The sequence below is a fragment of the Cupressus sempervirens genome, chromosome 10 (assembly GCF_028749045.1).
Source record: "Cupressus sempervirens isolate cs-2001-9-10 chromosome 10, ASM2874904v1, whole genome shotgun sequence".
Taxonomy (NCBI): domain Eukaryota; kingdom Viridiplantae; phylum Streptophyta; class Pinopsida; order Cupressales; family Cupressaceae; genus Cupressus; species Cupressus sempervirens.
In genome coordinates this window covers 563,182,751-563,194,064 of record NC_143127.1, presented here as the reverse complement: position 1 = coordinate 563,194,064, position 11,314 = coordinate 563,182,751, and positions in this window count along the sequence as shown.

Genomic DNA, 11,314 nt, shown 5'->3' with positions numbered 1-11,314 from the left:
TAATGATGAAAATATTCAATAACCTAAAAATGTACTTAACAAGGAGAAGAAATAATTCTTTCTCCAAAAACCATTTTAAGAGACCTCAAATATTTCTAAGGTCTTTGGCCCCCAATATGTCTGTATAGTACGACTTATAAATATGCCTAAAAACAAGGTTTTAAAGCTTTTTAAGCATGTCTAGAAAGAACGTAAATTTCACCTCCTAAACTCTTCCACCAATACTTCCCATTGAGTTTGGTACTTCTATTCTCATGCTAATACCTTCCTCCAAGCTTTATTGAAGCTATATGTGCATTCAATTACTCCTAACACCTTTGCAATCCACTACGATCCCTAGCCATGCAACTGTGGCTCGCCTAGGGAATCACCTTACAAAAATCATCCATTCTTTATAGAGCCCCTCCTTCACTATAAATTATGTACATGGAGTCATTGTCCTAATCCCAAAATCCTGTATAGATCCTATGGTGGGAAGAGGCTCTATGACCCCATCTTGGTCAACTGCCTAGTTTAGGACAACAAACTAGCAAGTAACAAAATAATTTAACCAACTAGAAACCCAAAAAACTACAATCTAACACTAAACAGAATCTAGAAAGGAATTATACTAACATTTCTACTAATTATCACACTTCATTCAATCCAATGAAAAGCCAAAATACTCATAAAATAGGAACCGTTATTGTTATTACTTTGTTTCAGTCCGTACACACAAAGCCAAAACTTCTTCCAAGCCCTTGATCAGGTCAGGCATGACCTTAAATACTTGTCCAAAAACCAACACTAACTATTTTAGATAGTTATCAAGCCCCATCTATGAATTTTCTCTAATGCAATAAAAAGTTGTCAATATTGGACAAGCAATGATAATATTGACAACTTTTGAGCAATTTTTACATGTTTTTGAATATTGCTCTTAGACTTTTCCCAAAGGATGCCAAACTTCACAAAAAACCTAAAAAGGACTTAAAACATGTAAAAAGGTCCTTAACCCTCTTATTTGGTCATTCTACCCTCAAAATCACAATGGAATATTCTTGTAACTAAGAGCAACTAAAGCCTAATATGCCTTTCTATACATAACACTTCTCAACTTAGGACCTAGATAGTCCCTTTATTACCCTAGTGGTGTGGATAGTGCCACTAGAAGACAAAACAACATAGGAACCCTAGGTCTTCTATGAGCCTTACTTAGGTGCCCCTACACCATACTCACCCACAAAGAAAAAATGTTACTCCTATGGACAATATATCTTTGGAGATGCCCACTTTATTGAAGTCTGCCTCGAAAATCCAAGTTGCCTCTAAATATGGCTTGTGTCTCCACTTGATGAGGTGTTCCATGTACACCTTATGCCTTGTGGCCTTCTTGACTCTAGAGTCTAACACTTGTTCAGCTTCCAACTTGCTTGGTGAAGGTATCATTGTAGGTTCCATATCAACATTGACTTCTTGATTGTTGTGAGCAATCTCAAGCAATGGACCTTTGAACTGAACTAAGTCTTGCACATTGAAAATATGAGAAATACCTCAATCTAATGGCAAATCTGCCTTATATGTATTGGCTCCATATTTTTCTATGATCTTACAAAGTCCCATTCTTTTCATCTGTAATTTAGTTGGCACACCTTTCTACAATCTAGATTTGTTCAAGCACACCATGACATAATCTCCAAAGAAAATTAAATATCTCTTCTCCTTTCATCCACCTTGGCTTTCAACACTTGTGTGCTATCTTGGATGGTCTTCTTTACCTACTCCTAGATTTCCTTCATAGTTTGAGCCAAGTCCTTAGCATGTCCATTTCTATATTCCATGCCTCCAAGATCTCTCAACTCACATACACCCCTTGGATGCATCCCATACACAATTTTAAATGGCTTCTTCCTGTGGTTATATTCTTACTATCATTGTAAGTATATTCTGCTTGAGGAATGCTAACATCCCATGTTTGAGAAAATTCCTTAGTTAGGCACCTAAAGAGATTACCCAACACTTTGTTAACAACCTTAGTCTAGCCATCTATTTGAGGATGGTAGGCTGAACCAAATGAAAGGTTTGTATCAAGTTTTCTCCACAAGGTCTTCCAAAAATGGCTCTTGAACTTTGCATCTCTATCGAAAATGATTCTCAATGGAAGTCAATGAATTATCACAACCTCCTTAAAAAACAAGTGGGCAACGTGGCTAGCATCATTGGTAGTCTTGCATGGTATAAAATGTCCCATTTTGCTGAATCTATCAACCACTACATAAATACTGTCATATCCCTATTTTATCTTGGGAAAACCTACTATGAAGTTCATTCTTACACACTCCCATGGCCTATTTGGGACTGGTAAGGGCTGATATAAACCTGCATTACTCATTCCACCCTTGGCTTTTATATACACCATGCATTTCTCAACATACTTAGTCAAATCCCTAATTAATTTTGGCCAATAATAGAATCTTTGGACTAATTCTAAAGTTTTTTTCACATCAAAGTGACCACTTAGGCTCCCATTATGCTTTTCCTAAATTATATTTTCCTTTATTGACACACAACTAATTTCCCTTAAATAATAATCCATTCTGCAAAGTAAATTCAGATAACTTGCTATGGAAATGGCTCTCAAAATTAGAACATACCTAATATGCGTCTGCAAAATCTCCATCCTCCTTATAGAGACTCTTGAAGCTCTCTATCCCAATGCTATGTAACTAAACTTCTTGGACAATTAACGATCTCCTGCTCAATGCATCTGCCACCTTGTTCATCTTCCCTTTCTTATGCTTGATTGTGAAAGTGAAAGCTTGTAAGTACTCCATCCATTTCAAATGCCTATTAATTAAGTTTTCTTGAATGTTAATATAGCTTAGCACTTGTTTGTTAGTAAATGTAACAAATTCTTTGGGCAACAGATAACGTCTTCACTTCCTAAGAGATTGAACTAAGGCATAGAGTTATAGGTCATATGCGTAATATTTCTTCTTGGCTTCATTTAATTTTTCACTAAAGAAGGCTATTGGCCTACATTCCTGACTCAACACCCCCCCTACTGCTAAGCCACTTGCAACACATTCTATGGTGACGAGCTTCTCAAAACTAGGCACTTTCAAGACAAGTTGGGTAGCTACTTGTTTCTTTAGAAGTTAAAAGGATTTCTCTACTTGTAAGGTAAATTTGAACTTAGACTTGACCCCATCCTTAATGGTATCTAACATTAAAGGTGCACATATACCTCTAAAATTCCTAATAATTTTTTTGTAAAACTAGGCTAGCCATTTAAACTTCTTACCTCAGTAGATGTAGTAGTGGGTGGCCAGTTGAGAATAGTTGCATCCTTCTCTTGATCCATCTTCAATGACTCTTTAACACTACAAAGCCCAAATACACAAGCTCTTGTTTGAAAAAGTCACACTTCTCAAGATTAATAACAAGCTTCTCCTCATGCAACCTCTGCAATATGACTTCCACATATTTGATGTGTTCCTCTTTGGTCTTTCTAAATATTAGTATATCATCTAGATATACAAACAAAAAATTTCCAGTGAATTCCTTAAGCACTTCATTCATGAGCCTCATGAATTTTCTAGGAGCATTTGAGAGGCCAATTGACATCACAAGCTACTCATACACCCCATCTATTGTCTTGAATGTTGTCTTCCACTCATCTCCCTCCTTAATCCTGATTTGGTGATATCCACTTTTCAAATTCAACTTTGTTTTGTACATTGCCCCTGCAAGATAATCCATGAGATCCTCAAACCTAGGTATGGGAAACATATACCTGATTGTGATCCTATTTATAGCCCTTGAGTCTAGCCTCCACTTTCCTCCCTTCTTGGATGCTAGGACAACAACGACTGCACATGGACTTATACTTTTCTTGATTAGGCCTTGATCCAAGAGTTCTTGAACTTGTCTTGCTACTTCCAATTTTTGGTTAGGAGTGAGCTTAAATGCTTGCTTGTTTGGTAAAGATGCACTAGGAACAAAATCTATTTGGTGGCTTATCACTCTCCTAGGAGGTAAAGTGGTAGGAGTTCCATCACTTACAATATCTTTGCACTTTTCAAGTAATGAAAATCTCTTTTGGGAGTGAGTCCTTGACTGTCTTTTACCTTGGCTCTCATCATCCTTGAGATCCTTAACAAACTCCTTTCCAGTACATAGTAACACATTAGGCACCTTGGACTCTAGTCCATCTCCTTCCAATAGAGACTGAATCTTAAAGGTTCTACCACCTTTCTTAAATGATATAGAATTTTCCTTCCCATTATATACCACCTCTCTATCAAATTTCCAGGGTCTACCTAACAATATATGGCAAGCATCCATGGGAAAAATGTCACACAACAACCTATCCTTATACCCAACTATGGAGAAGTTAACCCAAGTCTATTCGTTCATTAAAATGCTTTGGCCCTTGTTGAGCCAAGTTACCTTATATGGATTCACATGGGGTATCTTGGTCAGTTTGAGCTTTTAGATTACCTCCTCTAATATTATTTTGTCATTAGAGCCAGATTCTACCACTACCTTGCAGACCTTTCCAAGAATCTTGCATTTGATCCTAAACAAAGCTCTCCTATGCTTAGGTTCATCTTGAGCTAGTTGTTTGATAAATACCCTTCTAAACATGTGGCTCTCACCTTTCTCTAATTCTATATGCCTCTTGAGCATATGTCACTCTCTTGTCATGATTTGAAGAAGAAGGCTTTTCAGGGCACCTATATGCTAGATGGTCTAGTTGACCATAGTTATAACATCTCATACTAGCAAAGTAGGAGTTACTTCTACCTGATCCTCTATGTCTATTAGAGGCTCCTTGGTTACCCCTTCCTCTACTATAATCTCCTCTAGGGGTGTTTTCAGTGGCTTGCTCAGTGATTTTGGTCTCACCTCGGTTCCTCTACTCACTACCTTCACCATGATATCCTCCTCTTTGTCCCCTCTGATTTCTTCCCTTGCCTCTATCTTTAAAGTTAAAATCCCCCTTCTTTCTATTATTTTATTCCACCTTTAGGGCTAGTTGATGGCACCTCTAAGTAGTAGTAGGTGTCCACAAACTTAATTCTTCCTAAATATTCCATTTGAGACCTCCCAAGTATCTAGCCACTTTTATTGGCTCCTCTTCCATCTTCCACTAAATAGTGGTACACCTTCCAAGGCCTTCCCTCCTAGGGCTTTTATGGCCTTCTAAAAAGGATCTTCATTCGAAACAGGGTCCAGGTTGGGGACATCATCTTCCTCTTCTATCTCCTTACCCCTACTATTGCTTTCTTCCTCCTTTTTCTTTGCTACATCAGCAACTGCATCCAACTTTATCTTCACCTCTTCTAAGGGTTCTTAAAGGAGTCTATTCTTCTCCTTTTTCTTATAAACCTCTTTGGTTAGATCTACATTTTTCACCATGCTTGACTCACTACTAATTTCCTAGGAGCTGCAGACATATACTAGGTTCCCAAATCTTTAATTGCTCTGATACCACTCTGATGTAACAATAATCTTGCTCCTACCCCAACTCACACTAGGGTCTTCTTAGGTCTTTCTTTTGAGCTAATAGGGTTACTCACTACCCTATTCTCCTTAGAATCTTGATCATGAGATCCTCTATCCTTCAATTAGTGAACATCAACTAGAAAGAACGACAACTCCATCCATTGTTTCCTAGGCTTGCACTAGCCCCAATGCTTCCTCTTCACCAATTCCACATTCTGCCTCCATTTGACTGGAAAACACTCCATAAAGAGGCATAGGCCTTTTGAAGGTAATTTTAATCCCTTATAAGATATAAAACCACTTTGGAGATTGGAACCCTAATCGAGTTCACAAAAACACATTATTTGCTTCCCAAATAGCTAAATAGGACTACAAGTAATGAGCCCTACTAATGATGAAAATATTGAATAACTTGAAAATGTCCTTAACAAGGAGGAGAAATAAGTTTTGACCAAGACACCATTTTTAGAGACCTCAAATATTTCTGAGGTCTTTTTCCCCCAATCTGTCCATACAATATGACCTATAAATGTGCCTAAAAATAAGGTTTTAAAGCTTTTTAAGCATGTCTATCAATAACTTAACTTTCACCCCCTAAAATCATCCACCGATACTTCCCATTGAGTTTGGTACTTCTATTCTCATGCTAATACCTTCCTCCAACCTTGATTGAAGCTATCTATGCATTCAATCCCTTCTAACACCTCTATAATCCACTATGATCCCTAACCATGCAACTGTGGCTCGCCTAGGGCATCACCTTAAAAACACCATCCTTTCTTTTCAAGTCCCCTCCTTCACTATAAAATATGTACATGAAGTCATTTTTCTAATTCCAAAATGCTATTCATATCCTCCTATGGGAAGAGGTTCTATGACCCCCTCTTGGCCAATTTCTTGGTTTGGTACAACAAACTGGCAAGTAACAAAATAATTTAACCAACTAACTAGAAACCCATAAAACTACAATCTAACACTAAACATAATCTAGAAATGAATTATACTAGCATTTCTACTAGTTGTCACACTTCATTCAATCCAACGAAAAGATAAAATACTCAGAAAATAGGAATTAAATACTGGTTATCATGCCTGGTTCAGGACAACAGACTAGCAAGTAAAAAAATAATTTAACCAACTAGAAACCCACAAAACTGCAATCTAACACTAAATATAATGCAGAAATGAATTATACTAACATTTTTATTGGTTATCAAACTTTTATTCAATCTAATGAAAAGCCAAAATATTCAGAAAACAAAAATTGTTACTGTTATTACGTTGTTTCAGTTCGTACAAACAAAACCAAAACTTCTTCCAACCCCTTGATCAGGTTAGACATGACATTAAATACTTGTCCAAAAACCAACGCTAACTATTTCAGACAGTTATCAAGCCCCATCCACGAAGTTTCTCTAATGAAATAAAAAGTTGTCAGTGTTGTGACTTTTGAGCATTTATTACATCTTTTTGAATATTACACTCAAAATTTTCCCAAAGGCTACCAAACTTCACCAAAACCCTCTTATTTGGGCATTTTACCCTCAAAATCACACAATTATCCTATGTGATCTAAAATGGACAATTCTCTCAACTAAGAGAAACTAAGGCCTGATATGCCTTTCTATACCTAACATTTCTCAACTTAGGACCTATCTAGTCCCTTTATTACCCTAGTGGTGTGGCTAGTACCATGACAATCCAAAAAAACATAAGAACCCTAGGTCTTCTATGTGCCTTAGCTAGGTGCCCCTACACCAACAGTTAGTAGAGGCTAAGTGTTAACAAAGTATGTGAAGTTTTGACATGTTCACCATGTTAATTAAGATGTTGATGGAAGTGTTTCGTTACTAAACATCTTATGAAAAATGAGTAAAAATTTAGAAAGTTAGTATGTTAATTGAGGTCGTGGTATGAAGCATTTATTATGCCCTACCCAACATTGAAAAATTTCTTTTCTTATAAATTAGAGTTTGAACTGTTCATTTGTTCACCCTAGGTTTACGAGTTTACAAAGCTATTCGTGCAAAATTGAGCAATTTGAATGTGTTGTTGAAATATGGAGCTTGCAAGGAGTGAATTTGATCAAGAATTTTAGTGTGGAGGTAAATTTAGTGTGAAGAAGAAATAAACCAAATGAGTAGAAAGAATTTCACCAAAACCCTAATTTCTTGTAATGGCATCAAGTTCAATATTGTGAAGAACCAAAATACAAGCCACATTTTGAAGTTGCTACTCAAATTGACAAATATGGAGCATTGTCATCTACACCCCTAAGGGGTTTACATGTTAGTTATATCCATGCATTTTATCATTGAAAGTTGGAGAAATGGTTAATTATGGATTGCATGAAACATGAAAACAACTATATGTGGATTGGAAACTAAATGAAAACAAATATTTGAAAACAAAGAAGGGGTTAACTCACGTCCTATATTTTTCCAAAGTATTCAGATCAAGTAGATCAGGATTGTGTTGAGTCAAATTCACAATATGATAATGTGGTTAGATGCACCAGTTAAAATCACTAGAGATGTTATCCCCATGGTGATCGAATATCCCATCATAGAAAAAATTAAATCAATTAGGGATTCAACAAAAAAGGAAATTGAAGATAATAATGAAGCTGAATGTGATTAAAGAGGTTTCAAAGTTGTTATGATAACCAATCTAGAGACACATTTTGGCACATATGTCATTGTGTACAAGATTTATCAATACAACCAACCAAACAGTGTACCATGTGGAACTGTGGATATATCCTACAAGATAGTGAAGAAAGGATTCAAACTAGACTTCTTTGAGCTTCAAATGAAACAATTCATAGAAAACATGAAGATCATCCAAGTTGCAAAGACCAACACTTATAAATTTGGCTCGTTGTTGGTATGTATATTTTTCTATAAGCAAAACTATTTACCCATAATTGGAAATATAAATTGGGATATGAAAAGACTTGTTATTTATCATATAAATGAATAAATTAAGATGTTATTGTAACAATTTGAAAGTTTCAAGTCTACTCATTTCAATAAATTTAAACAGAGAATGCACAAGAGGTACAAAATTCCACCTCATATTGTTGAGAAATACAAAGATGATGTTTTTTTTCTTGTTGATACTAATACCACACTCTTCCAAGATATTGAACCAAGGGTTTCTTGGCTAGAACCCATGGAGTATGAGATAAATATTGATCAAACTACTAAAGCCATAGAGACATAATTAAATGAGCCAATGAAGAAGTTGGCCAAACCTTTTGGAACCTATGAGAAAGAAATGGAAAGAGTTAAGCTAGACATTAGTGCCCCCAGGATAGAAAGAAAAACAAGTAAAATGAGAGACACTGTAGAGGGTGCACTCGCTGAAGGAAAGATGAAGAAAGTATTAATGATTATTGAGGGAAAGTTGAATACATTGAAGAAGAAGAGGATAAGGGTAAAACACTTTTTGTGGAAGTACCTAAGGAGAAGAAGGGGAAGAAGAGACTACTCCATCAAGTCTGAAAGCTACAAGGTCAAGGACTAATGCTTATACATTGACCACCCCTCCTATAAAGAAAGGAGTTCTTAAAATAACAAAGGAAACTCAATTAAAAACAAAGTTATATTAGAAGAGGAAGGAGGTTCCCACATCCTCAACCCAACAGTCAAGGAGAAGAAGAAGGAAATTGATAATAGAGGAAGAAAGTGATAAGACTAAATCATATGATATTAGCTAATTCATAGTTGCTATAAGTAAGAGACCTAAAACTATTGATGAGATGGCTAATTACCTGAGGGAACATGGAGGTTTTTATACCTTTAAATAAATTAAGTATCATGCAACAAATGATGAAGATAAGAAAAATATTGAAGATGCTTTGATTACCATGATTTCTAATTTGAAGTCTGCACTTATTGATATTCAGAACATGATCCTAGAAGAATTCTATACAAAGGTTGATAATAGATGGAAGTATGTCTTAACTACTTTAAGAAAGATGAGAGAAAGAGCCCTAGTAACTATAATGCTAGAATTCCATGTTTAAAAAAATGGTGATGCAATGAAAATACACAAGTAGATATTTCAACAAAAATAGAGGGCATTGATAATTTTGATAAGAAAAATAAGAGATTTTGGTGTAGATAGATAAAGGGTATGTAAATAGATTCATAATATCAAAGGACCCAAGGAAAGTATATAGGTTGATGATACCAAGCTAGAAAATGAATACAACTTGATAACAAAGAAGATAAATTTGCATGTATTACAATTCAACATATTGTTGATGATGTGCATGTTAGATAAATGAGAGGGTGGGGAGGGGGGAGTGGTATTATGTTTAGTTATCCTACAATCCCTTCAAACAATTTTAGTACCAAACACCATAAATAATCACACGGTGTACTCATTTAACTAATCAATTAACTCTTTTAATCACTTACTTCATACTGTTCATTCACTGTTACGTAGTAATCAACTGAAAATAATATAAATTAATTATGACTATTAATTATTACCAATTTGTAATAAAATCAAAAAACATGAAAAGTAACTTTTAACATAACAAAATTCATGCAATTAACAAAAAGATTTTTAATTTGAAAACTTTGTAAAGGGAAAAACCATCTGGGACTAGCAACCAAAAGTTTTTACTCTTTTGAAGTAAGCTTGACTAAGAGCCAACCTTGTTGTAGGTTACATACACATTGTTAATGTGACCTTTTTAGAGTATTTTAGCCAAAAGATCATCTATACCTTATCACTCCTTGATCTTGTCTAAAGAGTGACCTACTGTAAAGGACTTACAAACATAACTAATCGATGTTACCATATAGGATTTCACAGATTTGTTAGGTCCACTCAGTTTACAAGTTTTTATTCTACAATGATTAGAAAGTAACAATATAAATAATCTATTACGTTTATCACTACCTTGCTTATTCAAATCTCCTTTCTCCTTGGTCTCTTTCTGATCTCTTTACTCTTCTCTCTTGACTTGATGATTCACTCCTTCAATTCTTTCTCCTTATTTTAACTCTACTCAATTATTCTAACAACTTTACATAATCAAGATTCGATTAACAACTAGCTAGCAACCAAAAAAATGTCTTGAACATCTCCTTAAATAGTTGTTTCTGCACCTCTAGATTCTTCCAAATTATGCCACTTAGTCATAATTGTCGATCTAAAATTTTACCAAATAAAATTTATCTATCCTTCTTCATTCTCTATCATTAGATTCTTATTGAATTTTTCGAGTCTTTGATCTTGTGAAACACTTTGACTCATGCCTTTGACCATCTCAAACATTCCATATTTCTAGTAATTGTTGGTCTTATATTCCATCTTTACAATCTTTTTCTTCTACCTATTTCTCGATAAACATAACATTTCACTTAGGTAATATAGTACTCGGTCAATACTAGATTTTCCTGAAAGTCCCACTTAACTTTTCCAACTATTCAATGAACATTGTAGTCACTTGGCAAATATTGTCTTCCTTCTTTAACCTTGTAACCCGATTTAGCTTGTGTAGCTCAATGCATTACAATATTATATGATTGTAAAATAATCAAAACAATATTATTACATTATCACTATCCAAATCATTCAAGTGCACATTGAATACCATATTTATCAACTCTATCTTCAACATACTTTCTTCAAATCGTCTTCATCAATCAAATCATCTTCATTAATCAAATGATATGGTACTCTAGTGAATCAACATAATGTCTAGCCAAATAAGACTCGATATCAATGACAACATAACAAATAATATGAATCTTTTACATCCATTCATGGTATTACCAATTGCATTATTAGTTTGGACTAATAG